At 51.1% G+C, this 17,766-nt stretch overlaps 1 long non-coding RNA gene across 1 annotated transcript; it reads right to left on the bottom strand.

The window, feature by feature from the left end:
- Positions 1-3,026: 3,026 nt before the first annotated feature.
- LOC129125627 (uncharacterized) lies at positions 3,027-17,185 on the bottom strand. The gene is made up of 23 exons (XR_013184262.1): positions 16,943-17,185; positions 14,328-14,447; positions 13,261-13,929; positions 13,145-13,186; positions 12,876-13,050; positions 12,712-12,792; positions 11,565-12,634; positions 11,439-11,466; positions 11,187-11,351; positions 11,023-11,103; positions 9,867-10,945; positions 9,747-9,788; positions 9,551-9,664; positions 9,387-9,467; positions 8,208-9,309; positions 7,056-8,130; positions 6,938-6,979; positions 6,802-6,845; positions 6,657-6,700; positions 6,535-6,575; positions 6,075-6,453; positions 5,490-5,598; positions 3,027-5,027 (listed from the first exon to the last, which is right to left on the bottom strand). It is a non-coding gene; the product is annotated as an uncharacterized LOC129125627 (long non-coding RNA).
- Positions 17,186-17,766: the final 581 nt, after the last annotated feature.

The following is a 17,766-nucleotide window of genomic DNA, read 5'->3' as shown; positions in this document are numbered from 1 at the left end:
AACCCTAACCCTAACCCTAACCCTAACCCTAACCCTAACCCTAACCCTAACCCTAACCCTAACCCTAACCCGTGACGTCATGATGAGTCATCAAGATGGCGGCCCCCATATGGTCACGTGGTATGGAACCAAGATGGCGGCCTCCATGGGGTCACGTGACTGGTGACCAACATGGCGGCGGGCGGGGGTCACGTGACTCGACAGCTGGGATGACGGCGAGTGCTCTGTGACGTCATTTACGACAAGATGGCGGCCGGTGACGTCATTTACGACAGCACGGTGGTCGTAGGGGTGACGTCATTTACGGCAGCAAGATGGCCGCCGCGAGGGGGGTCACGTGGTACGGCAGGCAAGATGGCGGACGGTGACGTCATTTACGGCAATATGGCGGCCGTACGGGGTGACGTCATTTACGGCAACAAGATGGCGGCGGGCAGGCGGTCACGTGTTCGGGGACCAAGATGGCGGCGGTCACGTGACCGGGGAGACAAGATGGCGGACCCTGTGATGTCATCCAGTGTGGCGGCGCCCATGGGGTCACGTGGTGTCGTACAACATGGCGGCGCCCAGAGGGTCACGTGATCGGCGATCAAGATGGCGGCCGCCGGGGATCACGTGATCTGAGAGACAAGATGGCGGCCGTGCGCGGTGACGTCATTTACGGCAATATGGCGGCCGCGAGGGGTCACGTGGTACGGGGGACAAAATGGCGGCCGGTGACGTCATTTACGGCAATATGGCGGCCGCGAGGGGTCACGTGGTACGGGGGACAAAATGGCGGCCGGTGACGTCATTTACGGCAATATGGCGGCCGCTGACGTCATTTATGGCAAGGTGGTGGCTGTAGGGGGTGACGTCATTTACGGCAACAAGATGGCGGCGGCCAGGCGGTCACGTGATCGGGGACCAAGATGGCGGCCGCCGTGACGTCGTGATGACGCGTCCAAGATGGCGGCGCCCGTACGGTCACGTGGTTGGGGATCAATATGGCGGCGCCCAGGCGGTCACGTGATCCGGGAATCAAGATGGCCGCTCCCATGCGGTCACGTGATGGGGACCAAGATGGCGGCTCTGTGATGTCATCCAAGATGGCGGCGCCCATGGGGTCACGTGGTGTCGTACAACATGGCGGCGCCCAGCGGGTCACGTGGTACGGCAGCCAAGATGGCGGCCGCCAGTCGGTCACGTGATTTCCGACCAAGATGGCGGCCGCCGGGCATCACGTGACCCGGGAGACAAGATGGCGGCGGGTGCTCTGTGACGTCATTTACGGCAATATGGCGGCCGCGGGGGGTCACGTGGTGCGGGGGGGACAAGATGGTGGCGGGGCGGGTGACGTCATTTGCGGCAAAATGGCGGCCGCCGGGACCGGGATTTTTTTTCGGGGTTTCGGGTGGGTTTTGCGCGGTTTTCGTGGGTTGGTCGGGGTTGGAATGGCGTTCCGGTTCGTGTGGGGCCGGCGGCGGCGCGTGCGGGGGTTCGGGGGGCGTGGGGTGGGGGGCGCCGTTTCGGTCGGGCGACTGGAGTGGACGCCTGTGCAGTGGGGTCCTTTCTGGGGCGTGTCGCGCCGGTGACGTCATTGGGGGCGCGCCGAGGGTGCAGGGTGGTGCTGCAGACGGCAGGTGGCGCTGTGCATGCAGTACCGGCCGGCAAGCAGCAGGTGGCGCTGTGCATGCAGTACCGGCCGGCGAGCAGCAGGGGGCGCTGTGCATGCAGTACCGGGGTGTAGGCAGCAGGTGGCGCTGTGCATGTGGTACCGGCCGGCGAGCACCAGGTGGCGCTGTGAGTGCAGTACTCGCGAGTAAACGGCAGGTGGCGCTGTGGCTGCACGATCTATATGTAAATGGCACGGTGTGGGGTGGTGGCTTGCAGGGGGTGGGTCTGGCGAGGGGGGCTGGCCACGGGGGTGGCGTGTGCATGTCTGGGGGTGGGCTGTAGGGGATGGGGGTGTGTGCAGGGGTGGGGTTTGGCTGGTGGCTACTGATTACTGGCACCTGGGGTGGGAGGGGTCCCTATATACTGTATATAGTAAAAAGAAGAAAAACTATATGTCTGGTGCAGCAGTAGGAAATTTCAGGCTCCCGGGGAGTAAATGGTTTGTTTTTTAATTTTTTTTTTTTTTTTTTTTTTTTTTTTTTTTTTTACTCCCAGGGAGCCTGAAAGTTTCTACTGCTGCTTTTTTAAACTAAAGTTAGAAAGATAAGAAAGGAGAAGGAGAGAGAGAGAGAGAGAAAGGAGAAGGAGAGAGAGAGACAGAGAGAGAGAGAGAGAGAGAGAGAGAGAGGAGAAGGAGAGAGAGAGAGAGAAAAGAGAAGGAGAGAGAAGGAGAGAAAGGAGAAGGAGAGAGAGAGAGAAGAGAGAAGGAGAGAGAGAAGAGAGGAGAGAGAAGAGAGAAGGAGAGAGGGGGGAAGAAGGAGAGAAAGAGAAGAGAGAGAAGCAAAGAGAAAAGAGAGAGAAGCAAAGAGTTGGAAAAAATAGAGGGAGAGGAGAAAAGACAGAGAGAGAAGAGGAGAGAACAGGGACAAAGACAGAGAAAGAAGAGAGGGAGAGGAGAAAAGACAGAGAGAGAAGAGGAGAGAACAGGGACAAAGACAGAGAAAGAAGAGAGGAAGAGAGAACAGACAGAGGGAGGAGACAGAGGGAGAGGAGACAGAGAGGAAAAGACAGAAGAAAATAAAACAGGAAGACAGAGTGAGACAGGAAAAGGAGGGTGGGAGAAGTGAAGAAGGACAGGAGTTAGAGGGAAAGGAAAGTGGTTAGGATTAGAGTGAAAGTGAAAACTTAGGAGTGGGGTGAAAAAGGAAAAGACTAAGAGCAAAAAAACACAAACCAAGGAAAAGGAGAACACTGAGAGAAAAAGAAGCAAGAAGACTGAGATTGACAGTGATAAGGAAACAGAAACAAAGGGTTAGAGATAGATGGAAGTTAAGTTAAGTTAGAAATAGAACAGTAAAGTGAGGAGCAAAAGGAAGAAATACAGTGGAAAGAAATGACAAAACCACACCAAAAAAAGACAGGAGCCACGGTGGGGAAAGGAAGGGCAGGGGGTATCTTTATTAAGGGTGACTCAACTTTATTGAAAGAATGCTTTTATTTATACATCAGCAAAATACATGGAAACAGTGTATACAAGTGCAAGTGCAGATACAATGCATAGACACACTGATCAAAGTCTAATTTACATATAGAGCAATACAGCAAAATGAAGCAGTTAATGCAAATGCAATACAGAGCAGCAATACAGAGCAGCAATACAGAGCAGCAATACAGAGCAGCAATACAGAGCAGCACAGCAAAATGCAGCAGGTAAGGCAAATGCAATACAGAGCAATACACATATTAACACAAAGCGATAACCGTTTTCTATTTTCATTAGATGTTGATTTATTGTTACAGGAAACTCAAAACAACAAAAGCACACAGAAAACAACACTCATCTACCATTAACACCCCCTTCAGCTTACACACAAACTCACCATCACTGCCATCACAACTGCTAAATTACTCCCCAGCAATCATTGGTCCTCAGGAACACGGTTCCCGGCTGCCTCCGAAAAATCCTCCTGCCTGACGAAAACCCCGGTCCCTGGACGGTCTGCGCCCAAACTTTGGTGATGAATGTTGCCTCGCAGACCGACCGGGACCCGGGAAAAAAAAACCCAGCCGGGGGGAAAAAAAAAAAAAACCCCCCGGCTGGGGATTTTTTATTCTAAATTTAAAAATGATTTGAAAAACCTGAAAAGCAAAAGTCATATAAGGTTACAACCCTTCAACACACACATACACACACCTCCTTCAGCTTACACACAAACCCACCCTCACTCACACCTCAACCGCTCTGCTAACCCCCGGCACGCATTCGCGCCGCTACTCGGGAACGCGGTTCCCGGGAGCCTCCAAAAAAATCCTCCTGCCTGACGAAAACCCCGGTCCCTGGACGGTCTGCGCCCAAACTTTGGTGATGAATGTTGCCTCGCAGACCGACCGGGACCCGGGAAAAAAAAACCCAGCCGGGGGGAAAAAAAAAAAACCCCCCCGGCTGGGGATTTTTTATTCTAAATTTAAAAATGATTTGAAAAACCTGAAAGGCAAAAGTCATATAAGGTTACAACCCTTCAACACACACATACACACACCTCCTTCAGCTTACACACAAACCCACCCTCACTCACACCTCAACCGCTCTGCTAACCCCCGGCACGCATTCGCGCCGCTACTCGGGAACGCGGTTCCCGGGAGCCTCCAAAAAAATCCTCCTGCCTGACGAAAACCCCGGTCCCTGGACGGTCTGCGCCCAAACTTTGGTGATGAATGTTGCCTCGCAGACCGACCGGGACCCGGGAAAAAAAAACCCAGCCGGGGGGAAAAAAAAAAAAAACCCCCCGGCTGGGGATTTTTTATTCTAAATTTAAAAATGATTTGAAAAACCTGAAAAGCAAAAGTCATATAAGGTTACAACCCTTCAACACACACATACACACACACACACACCTCCTTCAGCTTACACACAAACCCACCCTCGCTCACACCTCAACCTCTCTGCTAACCCCCGGCACGCATTTGAGCCGCTCCTCGGGAACGTGGGTCCCGGGAGCCTCCAAAAAAATCCTCCTGCCTGACGAAAACCCCGGTCCCTGGATGGTCTGTGCCCAAACTTTGGCGATGAACGTCGCCTCTCAGACCGACCGGGACCGAGGAAAAAAAAACCCAGCCGGGGGGGGGAAAAAAAAAAAAACCCCCCGGCTGGGGATTTTTTATTCTAAATTTAAAAATGAATTACAAAACCTGAAAAGCAAAAGTCACATACACAAGGTTAAAACTAGTCAGCATGTGCTCACACACACAGAGACGAGTGGACACAGACACACACAGTCACGTGCTCTCACACACGCTCACATGCTCTTCCTGCTTACAGGCTCGCTATGGCCCTTACTCGAGACGCTGAAGAACGTGCTTCGACGCGTCTCCTGGCTGCCGCTCCTTGACGTCGAATGGTAGATTCTGGGGAAATCGGGAGCCTCGAGGACCTGTGAGACGACAGGAATTGGTCAACTTGTGGCTGACAGCTAGGAATTTTCCCCACTCTGGACCAATACATTTTCTACCCAATATGCCATAAAAGACAGATGAACAGTAAAGTTTTTACAACTGTTCTACCTAACTATGACTACATGCCAGGGCAGGGCAGCTCCAATCATAAGTGGTATATTATAAGTACATACAATATAAGCAAACGCATACAGTGCAAGTGTACATACAGTGTAAGTAGACACAATATAAGCCGACACAGGTACACGCAATATAAGCCTATACAATACAAGCCAACACAGGTACATGCAATATAAGTATATACAATATAAGCCTATACAATATAAGCCAACAAAGGTACATGCAATATAGCTACACACAATACAAGCCAACATAGGTACACGCAATATAAGCCAACACTTGAGATAACTCTGTGGAAGATTAATTGTTGGGCCCCATACCCTTTGAGAAGATGGAACCTACAGAACAACTGCAGTCACTTGAGGAGGGTGTAAGATGCTCCCTCTAGAAGTCCAAGATAATGGCATGGAAAAAAAAGCACTACCAAAGCTGGTAGTGAGAAGGAAGATAGATGAGAAAATCTTGTAATCCTTTCCTGTCTCAAAGAGTAAAAATGTAAAGATGCCAGAATAAGCTATATCTGGGAAGGAATGTGAGTAAAATACTGCCTATATGGCACAAAATAGTGCCTGTAAAGCGTCGAGATGTAACAAAGGCCTATGACACGGAAGACAATAGACACAGACTACATAACACGGGCGACACAACATAGACACGGATGGCATAACAGAGACACGAGTAAACTGCCTAGCGCTTTCAACTTATGGACCCGAGATTCGTAGCGCAAGATGAGCCAGAGGCCGATGATGCCAAAGGAAAGAAAGCCCTATGATGATGGCACGTGATGATGAAACATAACTCATTAAAAGAAGTTAGTGCCAAAGCAGTTAAGAGGATGCTCGAGAGGCTCGGTGAGCCTAGAGAAGGAAGCCGACTGCCGGGTGACCGTGGCCGTAGCTCCGGACCTGAAGGCGAGCTCCTCGGGGGAAAGATCCGTGACGACGTCGAGTCGAGGAAGGCGGACGACGCAAAGTTCCCGAGAACGTGGAGATGGGTTGGAACTGCCCTGCCCGGCAAAGGCTCTGGTGAGGCTGAGGAGAAACCCTCTCCCTTTACTTCCAGAGAGCCTGTCCCGCTACAGACCTCTCCGCTAAGCTGACGTGAAATTGCCCCCTGTGATAGTAAAGGTTTTTCCCCTTCTCCCGACCGCTGGCCCCGACACTTAGCTTTTGGAAGAGGAGCGGACAAAATCCATCCTCGGTCGCACGTGGACGTTGATATGTTCTCCGCGTGTGCTTCGGTGTTGCCGTTTCTAAGCTTTGGGTAAGAGCCTCCTCAGGGTACCTAAGACAAAACAGAAAAGGTGACTATTGCCCTCAACAACAGTAATCCCCTGGACTCCTCCGCACCACTCCCTCGGCTCACCTCAAATCTTGATTTGACTCCGGAGGCTGGCCAGAAGATACCTGCAAAGAGAAAAGGTACATGCTTAGCATGCTGCTGCATAACATTCACCTATGAGTCAGCCTGCCTAAACGCCGACTCACCTGCCTTCCTCTGTTCCTTGGCGTACCTAGGGCAGCGACAGCACCTGCAAAGTAACAAAGCAGAAAAGCATGCTGAGATACTGTGAAAACACAACCTCCCAAATCTGACAAATATGCCACACCGATACCTTAAGCTCGCACCCACCTGGCACAGATATGCTCGGCTAGGATAGATTGCAAGCGGACCACCTAAAATAAAAAAAAGAAAAGATGCTTAAAGCTGCACCAGAAACTGAGACCTCAGCAATAACAATTGCTTCTGTACGCTAGTCAATGCTCACCTCGCCCACTTGGCCTTGACTGCTGCTCTCGGCTTTAACTTCCTAAAAAGAGAGACAAAGAACAATGCTGTAACAGCCACCATTTATGCTTCCTCTACAGAAACAAGTAGTGCCTCACCTGCTTGGGGGAATCCTCTCACCCGGGATGGGGCCCTCTGGCACGGATTTAATCCATCTGAATCTGAAAAAAGGTTAGGACAAGAGTCAAACTGTTGCAGGATAACTTAAGAGCTCCAGATATCTTGTGTCCATCTACAAATCCCATCTAGAGTCCAACTACACCCCACATTACAAACTTCAAGTCCCCGGGACTTCTCCTATTGCGCCGGGCTACGCGGCAGGGCAGAGCAGCTCCGGCACAAATGTGTGTGCTGACACCCGTGACGGGACGTGACAGACGACGGGGACGCGACATGGACAGAAATCTCCTGGCAAGGAAAATGGCTGTGAGGACTGAGAGAATGCAAAAGGAGATGACCGAGGTGAAACTGATGGTGGGCTGATGAGGCTCAGAGAACACTGGAGGAAAAAGATGCTAACTGAATGATTTATTCCAAGAACTGCAAAGATGGATGCCCGAGAATCCTACGGCCAGAAGCCTGTACCTGCCCTCACATTCTTACAAGTCCTAGTCCGCCATAATGGATCCTGGCGGGGTATAGCTGTCCATACAGCTCAGAACAAGACCTGAAAAAGCAGCTGACTGGATGCTTATAAAAAGAGATGAGAGTCTGAGCTCCCGAGTCAAAAGTTCTATGGCATGGGTGCCAGGCCAAGGAACGCTGAGAGCACAGATGCTAAGACTGGTGCCAAGGTTTCTGGTAGGCCCCTCAAAGGGCTAAGATAAAAGACATGAGACAGCTAAACAAGACATAATGCACAACAGACAAGTGACACGATACACACCGGGACTGCTCTGCCCTGCTCACCTCAGCACGGTGATCAAAAGTGAGATTTTGCTTTTAGGGGGCCTAAGGGGCCACTTCTTGGCTACCCTCGTCTCCAGAGCCAACTCAAAACCTCCCCCATCCCAGGAGTGCCGACCCAGCACCTCGCTTTCATCCCCTCTGTGGGTCGTGGCCCTCTACTTATCTCTCGGACATCCGGGGATGCCGGTCCGTGTCGGGTGCGAAGAAAGGCCGCCTCGCCGGCTGGGAAGTTGTGCTGTCACCGGGCTGTTGTCTCTTAGACAGCTATATTAAAGAAAACCAAACATCAACGCCTGACCTTGGCACCACATCGGCCAAAACCACACAAGTCTGCTACTCACCGTTCTCCTAAGAAGGCCTGGCACCTCGTAACCATAACCCTCTGCCACAGATGTAATTCATCTGCACCTGAAAGAAAGGTAGAACATATGTCAAACACATGCACGATAACTCAAAAGCTGCAAACACCTTATGTCAACCTAGGAATAGCATCTAGAGTCCAAGTACAGCCCACATTACCACTTTCAACTCCCCGGGGCTTCTCCTATTACACTAGGCTATGCGGCAGGGCAGAGCAGCTCCGGCACAAATGTGTGTGCTGACACCCGTGACACGGGACACGACAAACAATGGGCACAAGACACGGACAGAAATCCCTAGGCAAGAAGGATGACTGCGAGGACTGAGAAGATGCCAAATGAGATGACCGAGGTAAGACAGACCGATGGCGAGCTGATAAGGCTCAGAGTGCCCTGGAGAAGGAAGATGCTAAACTGAATGTTTTAGTCCAAGAACTGCAAAGATGAATGCACAGGAGCCCTACGGTCAGAAGCCTCTACCTGCCCTCACATTCTTACAAGTCCTAATCCACCATAATAGAACCTTGCAGGGTGCAGCTGTGAATACAGCTCAGAACAAGACCTGAAAAGACATCTGACTGGATGCTTACAAAGAGTTGCAATTCTGATGCCTGTCTGAGCTCCCGAGTCAAAAGTTTTATGGCCTGGGTGCCGGGCCAAAGAAACGTGGAGATCGTGGCTGCTAAGAATACTGCCGAGGTTTCTGATAGGCCCCTCAAAGGGCTAAGATAAAAGACATGAGACACCCAACCAAGACATAATGCACGGTAGACAAGTGACACGATACACACCGGGACTGCTCTGCCCTGTGCACCTCAGCACTGTGATCCAAAGTGAGACTTTGCTTTTAGGGGGCCTAAGGGGCCAATTCTTGGCTACTCTCATCTCCAGAGCCAACTCAAGACCTCCCCTCCCCGATCCCAGGAGTCCCAACCCAGCACCTTGCTTTCATCCCCTCTGTGGGTCGGAGCCCTCTACTTATCTCTCGGACATCTGGGGATGCCGGTCCGTGTCGGGTGCGAAGAAAGGCCGCCTCGCCGGCTGGGAAGTTCCTGCTGTCACTGGGCTGTTGTCTCTTAGACAGCTATATTAAAGAAAACCAAACATCAGTGCCTGATCTTGGCAGCCCATCGGCCAAAACCCCACAAGTCTGCTACTCACCCTTCTCCTAAGAAGGCCCGGCTCCTCGGGTGGCACGCTTCGGGAACGCTCGGAGGCCGACGCCGTCGTCGTGGGGTACGCCTGGGTTGAGAAGACAGGAGGCGATGTGGCATTGCTGAAAACTGACTGGACCCTCGGTCCTCCTCCCTACTTCCCTGACTCACCGCAACTCCTCGGTGGTTCCTGACTGCTACCCGGAAGACGGGGCTCATCAGGGTGAAAAATTCGGTCCGTCGGCCGGGTGGGGATGGGAGCTTGGCGTGCTCCGAGTGGATTGCCTAAGGCACAAAAACGAGAATGGAGACTTAGACTTGCCCCCTTAGAATTCAGACCTCAGCAACAAGAAAGGCTACTGCTCACCTTGCTCTCTTGAACTTGACTGCTGGGATCCAGCTATACTTCCTAAAAATAAAGACAAAAAACAGCGCTGTAATAGGGTCACACTTGACACTCCCCCTGCACAGACAAATGGTGACTGACCTGCTTGTGGGAACCCCCTCACCCAGGATGGGGGGCTCTGCCATGGATGCAATGCATCTGCACCTGAAAGAAAGTTAGAACATATGTCAAACACCTGCAGGATAACTCAAAAGCTACAAACACCTTAGGTCAATATAGGAATAGCATCTAGAGTCCAAGTACAGCCCACATTACAACCTTCAACTCCCCGGGGCTTCTCCTATTACACCAGGCTATGTGGCAGGGCAGAGCAGCTCCGGCACAAATATGTGCAGACACCCGTGACACGGGACAGGACGTGACAAACAATGGGCACACAACACAGACAGAAATCTCTGGGCAAGAAGGATGACTGCAAGGACTGAGAAGATGCCAAATGAGATGACCGAGGTGAGACCGATGGCAAGCTGACGAGGCTCAGAAAACACTGAAGGAAGAAGATGCTAACTGAATGATTTATTCCAAGAACTGCAAAGATGGATGCCCAAGAATCATACAGCCAGAAGCCTCTACCTGCCCTCATGTTCTTTCGCGTCCTAGTCCGCCATAATGGATCCTGGCGGGACATAGCTGTCCATACAGCTCAGAACAAGACCTGAAAAGACAGCTGACCGGATGCTTCTAAAGAGACAAGAGAGTCTGATGCCTGTCTGAGCTCCCGAGTCAAAAGTGGCATGGGTGCCAGGCCAAGGAATGCAGAGATCACAGATGCTAACAATGATGCCAGGGTTTCTGACAGGCCCCACCAAGGCCTAAGGTAAAAGACATGACATATGCAAACAACACATAATACACAAAAGACAAGTGACACGATACACACCGGGACTGCTCTGCCCTGCACACCTCAGCACTGTGATGAAAAGTCAGGCTTTCCTTTTATGGGGCCTAAGGGGCCACTTCATGGACACCCCCCACCTCCAAAGCAGACTCAAAAACCCCTCCCAGTAATTCCCAAACCAGCACCCTGCTTTCATTCCCTCTGTGGGTCGTGGCCCTCTACTTATCTCTCGGACATCTGGGGATGCCGGTCTCCGGTGCGAAGAAAGGCCACTTCGTCAGCCGGGAAGGTCCTGCTGGCACCGGGCTGGTGTCTTAGACAGCTGTATTAAAGAAAACCAAACATCAGTGCCCGATCTTGGCAGCCCATCGGCCAAAACCCCACAAGTCTGCTACTCACCCTTCTCCTAAGAACGCTCGGCTGCTCGGGCCGCACGCTTCGGGCACGCTCGGAGACCGAGGCCGTCGTCACGGGGGGTGCCTGGGTTAAGAGGAGAGGAGGTCATTTGGCATGGCTGAAACCTGAGTAGAACCTGGCTCCTCCTCCCTACTTCCCCTACTCACTGCAACTCCTTGGCGGCTGCTGAAGGCCACCTGGATGGCACCTTTAAATAGAGTTCAGGGTTTCATCACCAGGTCCTGTAATGCATCCGCAGGGCTCAAACGTGCAGGGAACCCGGTGCATCGGCCGGCTGGTGACGGGGGCTTGGCAGGCTCCGAGTGGATTGCCTAAAGCACAAAAAAGAGAATGGAAGCTTAGAGCAGCACCAGAAACTGAGACTGGAGCAATAACAGCTACTTCTCTCCACTGCTCACCTTGACTGCTGGTATCCAGACTTAGTTCCTAAAAAGAAAGAAAGAACAGAGCTGTAACAGAGTCACCACATACACTTCTGTTGCAGAGACAAATGGTGCCTCACCTGCTCGGGGGAAACTACTCACCCGGGATGGGGCCCTCTGGCACACATTTAATCCATCTGAATCTGAAAAAAGGTTAGGACAAGAGTCAAACTGTTGCAGGATAACTTAAGAGCTCCAGATATCTTGTGTCCATCTAGAGTCCAACTACACCCCGCATTACAAACTTCAAGTCCCCGGGACTTCTCCTATTGCACCGGGCTATGTGGCAGGGCAGAGCAGCTCCGGCACAAATGTGTGTGCTGACACCCGTGACACGGGACAGGACGTGACAAACAACGGGAACACGACACAGACAGAAATCTCCTGGCAAGGAAAATGGCTGCGAGGACTGAGAAGATGCAAAAGGAGACGACCGAGGTGAGACCGATGGTGAGCTGATGAGGCTCAGAGAAACCTGGAGGAAGAAGATGCTAACTGAATGATTTATTCCAAGAACTGCAAAGATGGATGCCCAAGAATCATACAGCCAGAAGCCTCTACCTGCCCTCACGTTCTTTCGCGTCCTAGTCCGCCATAATGGATCCTGGCGGGACATAGCTGTCCATACAGCTCAGAACAAGACCTGAAAAGACAGCTGACCGGATGCTTCTAAAGAGACAAGAGAGTCTGATGCCTGTCTGAGCTCCCGAGTCAAAAGTTCTATGGCATGGGTGCCAGGCCAAGGAATGCAGAGATCACAGATGCTAACAATGATGCCAGGGTTTCTGACAGGCCCCACCAAGGCCTAAGGTAAAAGACATGACATATGCAAACAACACATAATACACAAAAGACAAGTGACACGATACACACCGGGACTGCTCTGCCCTGCACACCTCAGCACTGTGATGAAAAGTCAGGCTTTCCTTTTATGGGGCCTAAGGTGTCCGCTTCATGGACACCCCCACCTCCAAAGAAGACTCAAAAACCCCTCCCGGTGGGTCCCTACCCTGCGCCCTGCTTTCATCCCCTCTGTGGGTTGTAGCCCTCTACTTATCTCTCGGACATCTGGGGATGCCTATCCGTGTCAGGTGCAAAAGAAGGCAGCCTCAACATCTGGGAAGTTCCTGCTGGCACTGTTGTTCAACAACTCCCTGTTGTTTCTTAGTCAACTACATGAAAGAAATCCAAATATCAATGCATGATGTTTGCAGCACACTGGCCAAAACCCAACAATTCTGCTACTGACCGTTCTCCTAAGAATGCCCGGCTCCTGGGGCCGCACCCTTCGGCCGCGCTCCGAGGTTGATGCCATTGTCACGGGGTAAGCCTGGGTTAAAAGGAGACGAGGTCATGTGGCATTGCTGAAACCTGAGTGGACTCTAGCTCCTCCTCCCTACTTCCCCGACTCACCGTGACTCCTGACTCCTCGGCCCGTGCCCAAGGCTACCCTGGTGACACCTTTATATAGAAAAGGCAGAGGCTTCATCAACGAGTCCCGTGATTCTTCCGCAGGGCTCGAGAGAGCGGCACACCCGGTGCGTCGTCCGGTTGGTGACTGGGGCTCGGCGTACTCCGAGTGGATTGCCTAAAGCGCAGAAACAGGAACGGATGCTTAGAGTTGCACTGGAAAGTGAGACTGGAGCAATAACAACTGCTTCTGGACGCTACTCAATGCTCACCTTGCCCACCTCATCTTGACTGCTGATATCCAGCTTTACCTCCTGAAAAGAAAAAGAACAGTGCTGTAACAAAGTCACACTTTACACTCCCCCTGCAGAGACAAACGGTGACTGACCTGCTCGGGGGAACCTCCTCACTCAGGATGGATGGATGGATTTTGCCCTGGATTTTATCCTTCTGCATCTGAAAGAAAGTGAGGACAAAAGTCAAAGGGCTGTGGGATAACTTCACAGCTCCAAATATCTTCTGTCTATCTAGGAATATCATCTAGAGTCTGGCAACACCCCACAAACTGCAAGTCCCTGGGACTTGTCCTGTTGCAGCAGGCTATGCGGCAGGGCAGAGCAGCTCCGGCACAAATATGTGCAGACACCCGTGACACGGAACGTGACAAACAGGGGGACAACAAACAACACATTATGCTTGTGGTGAGGGTCTCGAGGGGAAAAGGCAAAAGGGACCCCAAAGACACGCTAGGTAACATGGTATGCCGGACAACACGACGTGGACCGGAACTGTTCTGCGCTGCCTGCCTGAAAGCTGCCGTCAAAAGGAGAACCTCTCCCTTTAGCTGTCCTAAGAGGCCCCTTGGAGAAGATTACTTTTCCCTCTGCTAATTTTTAAATCTGTCCCAGGAACTCCCAACCCACTACTCTCCCATCATCCCATCTCCAGGCCGTGGCCCTGACTTATCTTTTGGATGATCGGTGATGTGGATCCGCATTGCGCCTGAAATGAGTCTGCCTCGGAGGGCCCCGTGATCACCTGTTAGCCTCTCGGTCAGCTACAATAAAGAAAAACAAAACCAAAGTATGAGTACAGAGTTATGTGGGCCAAATCCCAGCAAGTCAGCTACTTGCCCTCTCCTGAGTGTGCCTGGCTCCTTCAGGCTCCAGCTTCATCCTGATTCCAAGGCTGTGGCCATTATTATGAGTGGTGCATGGGTTAGAGAAAGGCAAAGTAAATAGCATTCCTGTGAGTGCAGTGGATGACCTTGTGTGCTGTAAGACATGTGAATGCCTCTGCTAGGTTTCTAAAAAGCCTTGGGGTGGGGGGGGGCCTCAAATAATCACCCTTTCTCACCCTGCTGCCTTCAAAACCACCCCCCCCCCCCCCCCCAACAATAACTCCTAACTGGATACCTGCTCAGCCTCCCTCTCCTAGTCACATGCCTCAACTCACCTGAAGCCTCAATCTCAAACATTATCTTTGACACTGGGCAGATCCCTCTTGTGACATGATGAATCTGCTGAAAAGTGTCGTAGCTGACACAACCTGGAGCCTCTGGAAGCTGCACTCTTCCTAAAAAAAAATACAAACCAAAATACAAACAAAACCAGAAATTACAAATGCACTTTACCACCCCTAAACACAAAACCCAAAATTGTGAACTTAAATACTCCCTGTATTCTATGCTGTTTTCTTCACAGTATCTTCAAAGCCTCTGTTGCTTTAGGTGCCCAGAAGCACCTACTGAAAACAAGCTAAGATAAGCTGAAAGAGCCTCTTCTCTGAAATGAGAGGAAAGCTCTTATCCTAGCACAGCCCAGAGAGGGAATGAACCCCCTCAGCAAAAGCTGGGGTTAATATACCCCTGATGGTGCCCGCCTCTCGTTCCCATGGCACCCAGGAAAAGGGAGGGGGCGAATCCCACCGGGCATAAAAGCCCTCAGAGAAGCTACAGCTGTTTGGCTCCTCTGACTCAAATTCAAGGGGAGCAAAGGGCTTGTTATAGAAGAAAACTCTTCAGAAAAATAACAGCACTTTCTTTTTTGCAACAACTACTTGGAGTAAAAGGGTAGAAAACTGGTAAGAAATATAACTTTCTGTTTAGGCAGCATAACTAGATAAATTGGGTAATTTGCTGTTAACTTACTTATAATTATTCCTTAGTGGCTACTAAGTAGTACTTCACGTGTGACTGAGCTGGGTGGAGAAGAATGCTTATGATATGAATAGTCTAAGTCTCCTTGGGACCTCTAATTAGGCCTATCTACATTATAAGTAAAAATAAGAAAAATAAAAGCTTCCCAGGCAGTGTAAGGGTTAAGTGCCTGCCAGGCTCACCCTGCTCTGAGGTACTTGGTCCTACGGCACAGAAAGAAGGGCCCTGAAATGTAGTTTTAAACCCTTAAAATGCTGAAAAAGGCAGAGCTTCCTTCCAGTGCACCCCTTAAACAGAGGAAATGGGGTAGTTACCTCTACTGAAACTAATACAATAGCAAATAAATAGCTTCTGCCCTTTGATTTATTCTCCTCAAGTACTGGGAAAAGAGGGGTTTTCATCACTTTAAATCTCTCTAGTGATGAAAAAAGAGGGATTTTTCCCTCAGTTCAAACTCTTATGGAGGGATAGCTGGGCTTCTCCCTCAATTTAGGCCTCAGGACAACAAAAAGGGGGTGGCTACCCTAAATTCAAACCCATAAGAAACATTTTCAATATTTTCCCCTTCTACTTAAACTGGGAAATAATAGAAAATGAGGACTCCCTGTCAATTAACACCCCTGACAGCATAGAAAAGGCAGGGATTCTTTCAACTGAGACCATTAAAATTGCAGGGGAAGCAGAGTCCCTCCCAGTTGGAACACAAAAAATAAAGGAAAAGGAAGCTTTTTGCCTTTTTTCTAAACCTTTTTTCTCCTAATAACCCCTCTCCTTTCTGGGAGTGCTGTGGAGGGTCTGGGGGCCCTGGGGAGGGACTGACACAGTAAAAGGGGAAAGTTGAAAGCCCTCTCCTGGAACCCCCAAATGCTGCCTGGCCTGCTCAGATGCTGCCCCTTGGCAAAAGGGCTCTTCCCTTGGCATTTTCTCAAAGTGATGCTCCGTGCCGAGGTGGGTCTGGCTGCTCCCTAGTCCGTGCTGGATGCTCCGACCGTAGTTCCTGGAGGGACCCTTGGGATGCCCCTGTTAGCCACTCTGGACTAGCAGCTCCCTGTGTGGGTGTGCCTGGGTAACCCTCTGAAAGCAGCTGGGCACACGGGGGGCTGCTAGACCTTGGAGTGGGCTTGAGGTGAAGAAAGGTCCTGTGAGGAGTTCCTTCCCCTGCACAGCCCTTCGTCTGCCCCTTAAACCATGGGCTGCCAGACTTTCCTTTCTAAGGAAATTAACCGTCTTTATTCTCTGTGTGCCCGTGGCCAAAACTGCGATTCGGCCTCCAAAACTGCAGAGAACGATTTCTCACGGACCGCGGCTGCCAACGCCGAGAACTCTTGCCGCCCTTGGAGTGCCACGTGCCTCCTGCGAACGGACGTCGACGCGCAGCGGGGCTGAGTTTGGCTTTACGGGGAAGAGGGCCGGTGCGGGATTTCTCGGGGAGCAAAGCTGCCCCCGCCGAGAACTCGGGCTGCCCTGGCAGTGCCGAGCACCTCCTGCAAACTGGCATCGGGAGACGCGGGGGGTGAGTTTTTCTGTGCAGAAGTTCTCCCAGACCAAAGCTGAGAGCATCTAACCCTAACCACAACTTATCTGGGTCTAAAATTTACAACCTTTGGACTGGCAGCGTGGGACCCAACCCGCTGTGCCACTGCTGGCCCCTTTCTAAAGCATTCCATTGCAGTCCTAAAACTCTGCCTTTTTGGAGGCTGTTTTCTCTGACCCTGACCATAATCTTCCAAATATGCTAAAGACTCATAAAATGGCTTTGAAAAAGCCCCAACAATACCCTAAGAAGTCCCAGAAAAGTCCCTTCCAAAATCCCCTAAATACCTTTAAAAGTCCTGGAAAAAAAACCTCAAAAAGACATGCTCAGTCTCCAAACTCTACCTCTTGCTGTCTAGCCCACAGATGTCGTCCCTACCTTGCTGCAGTGTGTCTGTTGTCCTCTGAGGGTTCTGTCCTTGTCCTGGTGTGTGAGGGTTGCTGTCTGGTCTCGCTGTTAGGGTTGCTGTGTTGTGCTGCTGTTGGGGGAAAAGGCTGTTTTTAGGGGGGCTGCTTAGGCTGAGGTTAGGGCTGGGGTGAGGGGTGGTACAGCTGTACCCTGTACCCTTGATCTCCACTGGACTGTCCGGCCCTCAAGCCCTCTCCCTTTACCCCTCAACTGGTCCCTCTGCCCCCCAGCCCTCAGCTCCTGTGTGTCACCCTTAACCCCTCTCCTTTGTCCCTCAGCCCCCAGCTTCTCTGCGTCACCCTACAGCTGCCCCTGCCACCCTCAGCATCTCTGTGTGTCACCCGCTGTCCCCTCTCCCTGTTCCTCCCTCAGCTCCCAGCCTCTGTCACCCTCAGGCCCCCACAGTGCCCCTCAAGCTGCCCCTCAGCCTCCATGTGTTGTGCCATGAAAAGACCCTAAAAAAACCTAAAAATTCCCTGAAAACCTCCTAATCTTCAAAATATCCTAAAAACCCCATGAAAACCTAAAAGCAGCCTCAGAATGCTGTTAGAATACACTGGAAATATCCTACTTTTAAAAAACCCCTAAAAATCCCCAAAGAACCTTTAGAAATCCCTAAATATACCCTAAATAGTTCAAAAAGAGCTCAAAAAATACCCCAAAATCCTTAAAATGCCCTGATAAGATCCTAAAAAACCTAAAAATTTCCTCAAAAACCCTAAAAATACCCTAGCCCTAAAAAGTCCTCCACATACCCTCAATAGTCCTAAAAAAACCCCAAGAACACCCAAATC

Source organism: Agelaius phoeniceus, chromosome 14 (assembly GCF_051311805.1).
Source record: "Agelaius phoeniceus isolate bAgePho1 chromosome 14, bAgePho1.hap1, whole genome shotgun sequence".
Taxonomy (NCBI): Eukaryota; Metazoa; Chordata; class Aves; order Passeriformes; family Icteridae; genus Agelaius; species Agelaius phoeniceus.
This window is presented reverse-complemented; position numbering and strand designations above follow the sequence as displayed.